We start from the raw sequence: 6,794 nt of genomic DNA, 5'->3' as shown, positions 1-6,794 counted from the left end.
ATGTCGAACAAGAAACCGTGTAACATATACTCCAAGTGAAGGAGTCTACCTTGCAATCCCTGGCCATGGTGAGGCGTCCAAACAATGGCCGGATTTCGGCTCCCTTGAGAATGATGAGACGATCCTTTTGTTGCATGCAAAACAATTCACAACACAATTATAGCAATATGTCACCCATGCCAATAGATAAATTGTGTATCTTACCTTGACACGGAGTCTACTGACCACAAGGATATTAGTCTCCAATGAAGTTTCTTCTCTTCAAATGTCCAACCTTTGACCAATCTGGCACAAAGATTTTGGTAGGCTTACATGTAAAACATCATTTTCACAACCTTTGACCAATTTCTTGTCCATTCCCCAATAGGGGATGCTAAGAGAGGCCGCTAGGAATTTGATCCCGGTAGATCAGCACTTCCAATGTTAATTCTCAGCGCCTAGTGCGGCATTAAAGCAAGTCTGGGCACCGAGCACTTGACTCTTTTCTCTCCGTATGAGATGGTTGGGCATTTGTTTATAATCCGTGGAAAGCCTGTTATTAGCGCTCGTTATTAGCACATGCCATTGGAAGAGTAAGCACTAGAGACTTAGTTTTTGTTGATATTTATTTTTCTCGCTATAAGCGCCTGGGTAGGCGTCAAACATTGGGGATGCCCTAACAAAACTCAAACTGGAAGCTCCTGCTGCGACAAGGATCTTCTCTAGATGCATGACCTAAAACCATGATTCAAATTTTACAAGCAATCTCATCGACATACAGGATGCTGCAGCCACACACTACTAGGGAAAAGCTTATACACAGGATCTCACCAGCAGCGAGTTTTAAATTAAGGCGCTGCTGCAATGTAGCAGTAGCGCGCTCCGGCAGGACTCGCTGCTGATATAAACGTAGCAGTAGCGCGCCTCCTCTGAGCCGCGCTACTGCTATAATTCCTACGACCCCACCGCGAAGCTAGTTTTAGCAGCAGCGCGTTAATTCGGACCGCGCTACTGCTAGGTAGTTTAGCAGTAGCGTCTTTGCCTTTAGAACGCTACTGCTAAAACTAGCTATCTCCCATCCCCCCACGCTCTCCTCTATCCGATCCACACTCACACTCACACTCACTCCCCCTCAACCCCCCGCCGCCGGTCCTCCCCCGCCGGCCGCCGTCACCCCCGCCAGCCGCCGTCGCCTACCCCTCTTCCCTCTGTGCCGCCGTCAACTCCTCCTCCTCGCTGGACTCGGTACCGCCCTCCTCCTTCGTCCTCCCTCGACTCGCCGCCGGCCGGCCCCTCCTCGCTCCGCCTTCCTCCTCCGTCCTATTCTCTTCTCCCTCCTCGAGTCGCCCCTCCTTCTCCCTCCTCCCTGCTACATTTTGATATAGTAGGCTAGTTCATATGCAACATTTTGATTTAGTTGATATGATTTAGTTGATTTAGTAGGCTAGTTGATTTAGTTGATTTAGAACATTTTGATTTAGTTGATTTAGTAGGCTAGTTGATTTAGAACATTTTGATTTAGTTGATTTAATAGGCTAGGTGATTTAGTAGATTTAGTAGGCTAGTTGATTTACTTGATTTAGAACATTTTGATTTAGTTGATTTAGAATGCTAGTGGATTTAGTAGGCTAGTTGATTTAGTTGATTTAGAACATTTTGATTTAGTTTATTTAGTATGCTAGTGGATTTAGTAGGCTAGTTGATTTAGTTGATTTAGTATGCACCATTTTATTGTTATTTTTTGTGTACATGGATAGGTAGATGCTTTTGTTTTTTTGTAATAAGTTATTTTTTGGCAAAATGTAGGTGCCAATTTAGTTAAATTTGCCACTTGTTTTTTAATCAATTATCTTATGTATTAGGGGCCAAATTAGATGAAATGTCTTGGTAGGTGGTATCCTTATTTGGTAGATATTTGTGAAAAGTTTTACTGGTGGAAGAACCAAAAATATCACATGCTACTGTTTTTCTTTCCTGTGAAGTGGATCATTAATCCTTTCCTCATATTGCTTTAGGAAAATGGCGCCACCACCACCACCACTATGTCGACTGTGCAAGTCAAGGTGCGCCAGCAGCCTTGCAACTGGCAAGCTGTTCGGCATCTACTTCCAGCCGAGTTTTCGTCATGCGACGGTAAGAAATTAGATGAAATGTAACAACTATTTTATTTTTAGTGTTGGCGTTACTGCATTGTGTCATTTTGCTTTTTTTACACAGATCGTCCCATGCAATGTGAGGTTGGAATTCAACAAGCTGACAGGAGATACTGTGACATTTGAGGCTCCTGGGGGGCCGTACACTATGGAGGTCGAGAAAGGACGCAATATGTCGCAGATTGGAGGAGATGGATGGGCCCGTTTCCTCGCCCACATGCGTCTTACTGGTGGTGAGTTGATCAGCTTCTCCTTCAGAACAGAAAGACCCAAGCTGGCTGTCATTTATCTCAACCTGGTGGAAGATGATGAAGATGACGAAGATGATGAAGATGATGAGGACCCACTCAATGAAGATGATGAGAATCCACTTCATGAAGCCATCGTAGCTCAAAGAATGAGGCTGGGCGAGGAGGAGGTGTGCAACCTATGGGACATAATTCCGCCACGTGATGACTTTATCGGGGTGCCATTCGTAACCCGCCTGACAAGTACCATGGTCGATCGGCATGAAATAGTATGTTATACTGACTGTAGTAATTTGATGATATATATATATATATATATATATATATATATATATATATATATGCTTTATTGTTATACTTACAAATGCAAATTATCTGATGATATGCTTTAGTGTAGAGTGTGATCACATGCTTATTAGTGTAGAATCCAAGGAACTATTAATAGTGTAGATAATCCATATATACTTATTAGTAGAATTCATGATTAATTAGTACAAATGCGTAGTACTGTGTCTTTTGATAGTGTAGAAATCTAGACTTAATAGAAATATATTTGCAAGAGTATGAGCGAGCCTATTTATTAATTGATATGTTTTTCTTATTCAAAAATTGCCAAAGAACCAATCTGTGAGTTGTGGTATCGAGCCTGATGAAGAAGGCTCAGCTGGACTACGCCTTACCGCAAGGGGCTCCGTCACCACCTGTACTTACCACATGGACGCAGACGGTCGCACACACTTAAACTCGGTTGGGTGGAAGAGATTCCTCGTTGGCAAGAATCTTCGTGTTGGACAGGCATCCTAATTACTATCAGGAACACCCACCGCCCAGGCTTGAGGATGATGATCGTCGTCGATATCATCTAGAACTACATATGTGTGTGTGGCTATATCATCTAGAACTACATATGATGATTGCCGTCGATATCATGTAGAACTACATATGATGATCGTCGTCGATATCATCTAGAACTACATATGATGATCGTCGTCGATATCACCTAGTACTGCTTGCGGATGCATGTTGAGTATATATGAAATTGTTATCTAGTACTCCCTCCGTTTCAAATTACTCGTCGTGGTTTTAGTTCAAATTTGAACTAAAACCACGAGGAGTAAGTTGGAACCGAGGGAATACTACCTAGTACCTATAATGCTTTATGAAATTGATATCTAGTAGTACCTAGTATCTGGAAATTGCAGTTTATTGAAGCTGAAACGGGGTGGAAATGATGAAAGATATAGCAGTAGCGCGGGGCTAGGAAATCGCTACAGCTAACTAGCTAACTAATAGTAGCGCGTTCCGAAAAAGCGCTGCTGATATAGTCCATAGTGGCAGCGCGGGTACAGACAGCGCTACTACTAACAGTTAGCTGTAGCACCTTATTGGTAGAGCGGCTGCCCGCGCTGCTGATAGCCTCAAAACCCGCGCTATTACTAGGGTTTTCCCTAGTAGTGACAAGCCAGACCAAAAACATCATGAATCAATGCCCATCACCAAAAGCTTCCTCTTACTGCTCCATGTCAATTAAACTAGCCAAGGAAATCCCAAGCATACAATTTGAGCGAACGCCTAAAGATAGCGGAAGGAACAAAGGGGCAGGTGAGTGTTATATATCCAAAAAAACCAGAGAATCAAATAGGAGATGATTCTTTTCAACATAATAATGAGTAGAGTATAATATAGCTAGTATGCCTTCTCTACTAGAATCCTCCACCTATCTCATGTTTAGATACAAAATTCAGATGAGGGATAGACAAGAAAATAAGAAATAGATCAAAGTATATCTCTAATTGAAAGCTTTAAGGAGCTTCTAGACCCGCAGTCGTCGCCACCAAACTCGCTGACCATGGCGGCGGAGCCCTTGAGCATGATGATGTCCTTGGGCTCCATCCTCGATGCCATCTATCATCGGCATTGTGCTCACCTCAAGGAACCTGCTGAGATGCATCTCTCGCGCGTGGAGATCGTCGGGCGACGCCCCTAAAGAGACCACCACCACGACCCACCCCGAGCATCCAGTGCTGGATGTCTATGTGGATTTTGTTGTGGGATGCTACTCCCACGCCCCATCCGCTCGCTCAGCCTCCTTAAGGACTAGTTGTTTTGCTGGCTTTTAGAATAAGGTGGAATAAGCTGCACCTACCCAACTTATTCTAGAAGACCAACCAATTTTTTTTAGAAGCCTGCCAATTAAAACTTGACTAGCTAGTAGGCTTCTAAAAAGGAAAGAAAAATTCTTCTGCTTTTCTTTTCTCCGCATGGAAAGTGAACCAATCGACTATTGCTCCTAATCCGACGTGGACAACGCCAGTGTTCGCCCTCCATTCCCCTCTTAATGGTTGTAATGTGCATTCATGGAACATTGCACATAAAAAATTGATGCATTGTTTGGGTGGACTTTCTGAGTGACAGTACAATTTTATTTCCCTGTACGCTAGAATGGGTTCAACAGAAAAATGGATGACACACACAAATATTTCGATTTCAGGTAATAAAGAGAGACGAGATGCAGGAATAGCTCTAGTGAGACTAATATGGTAAGAGAATCTACTACTACCTACTTCTAATACTACTTATAAAAGCACGAGTTTGGTACAGCCAAATGGTCTCAACCATTCTACCACTTATATCCAACGCCCATGACACTCCAATGATGTATACATTAATTACATTAATTTAATTTGATTTTGAAAACATCATCAATTGCAACTAATATTGGAAACAATATTAACTACACAAACAATCTCCATATTGGCCTATCTTGATTGTTTTCTTTCCACTTAATCATATCACGCCATGACCAATACTACGTAAGAAGAGCGGGATCAAGTGTGTTTGTGCATCAATGAGGACGCAAACCGTATTATGAACTTCATGGCTTCCAGAAGCCCTCACAATGTAGCAACAACACCCGACCAAGCAACCCAACTGGTGGTGCATATGAAGGTAGCAACTTCGTCAAAGACGACGACCCTTTTGTCATGAATTAGGACCTTGGTTTACTAAAAAAAACTGAAACCAAAGGACGCGACATGTCCTTTGAGTGGATAAATGGGGGCATTGGTGTAGGTCTGCATTAGATGCAACGTGGCCACGACCATACCTGCACATGACTTAGCTTGCATTCTCGAATGGCCAAACCTTAGGAAACATGTATGTAGTGAAAGAGAAGAGTAATCAGAGTGGAAGAAGACATAGTAAAGCTTCCTGATATACTATCGAATTGGGCATGCGTGGCACGTGCACGGTTACAAGCTAAAGTACAATAATTAAATTGAAACGTTAACATCTGACGTCATATTTTTAGTTTTTTCGCATGAACGCCGTTTCGTACGTAGGATTCCATTGGCGAATCCTAAAGCATTCTCTTCCGCACACCTCCTTTCACCAAACTAGGAGCTGACGACATTAAATGGTTTGCTCAGGATGGCAATCTGGGCGAACATATTCCTGATAGCAATTTATGTTTGTAGTGCATGTCAATTCTCACTTTTTTACATTGATGCAGCATGTCAATTCTTTTCAGACAACATGACAAATCCGGAGCATGCTAATTCTTGCCATTTTCGTTTGTAGTCTGGCAATTTTCCATGGTATAATCATGGCAAAACCCCGAAAACACATGGCAAGTACACTGTTGTTGCAACATGGCAATAATTTGACTGTCTTTTTTATAGAACATGATATTTTTATTTGAAAATATGGTAGATCCTTTACAACAACATGACAATTTTATCTGTTTCGACAGTTCTAAAACGTTGATTAGGAGTGGTTATTTTGAGTGAACGAAAACGTTCATTCGTTCTTGCTGGATGGACAATCATTCATGGTACTCCAGGGAGCGTGGTTGAGCAATGGTGAGGCATTCATGCTGCAATATGTGTCCATCTCATACAACACATAATGGTTGGACCCCGAACACCAGGTCCTACACCGGTGGCCTTATCATGAACATTTGCAACGCACTCGAGGGAATCGATGCACTTACTGAGCTCTCGGAGGCCACTGAATCCAATGCTGGATGCAAGCGTTCGGACGTTGTCTAAGACGCCACGAGAGTGTATGGACTGGCTCGGCAAGCAGCAGTGGCATCAGTGCTCTACATGTCCTTCAGAATGCCGTCATGTTTCTGAAGACACACAACTGAAGGGCAACAAGCAGAGGTTCATCTGGGTATTGCGAGAAGGTTGGGCCAACATATTCACAAAATCTGACCAAAAGAGCCGACCCGATGAACTGTTGACTAAGTTCACTAACGAAATTCACAAAATGAGTTCACTTCTGGTGGCCGTCATCATCGTCGCTCCATTGCTGCAAAGAGCGCGCGAGGAGGGAAGGGGGAGGAGACAATAGAGCCATCAGATTGCAACAGATGATTGAATTGGACAGCTACAACAATAAAAATGGCAGA

Source organism: Triticum aestivum, chromosome 7D (assembly GCF_018294505.1).
Source record: "Triticum aestivum cultivar Chinese Spring chromosome 7D, IWGSC CS RefSeq v2.1, whole genome shotgun sequence".
Taxonomy (NCBI): domain Eukaryota; kingdom Viridiplantae; phylum Streptophyta; class Magnoliopsida; order Poales; family Poaceae; genus Triticum; species Triticum aestivum.
Note: the sequence above shows the minus strand (reverse complement) of the source record.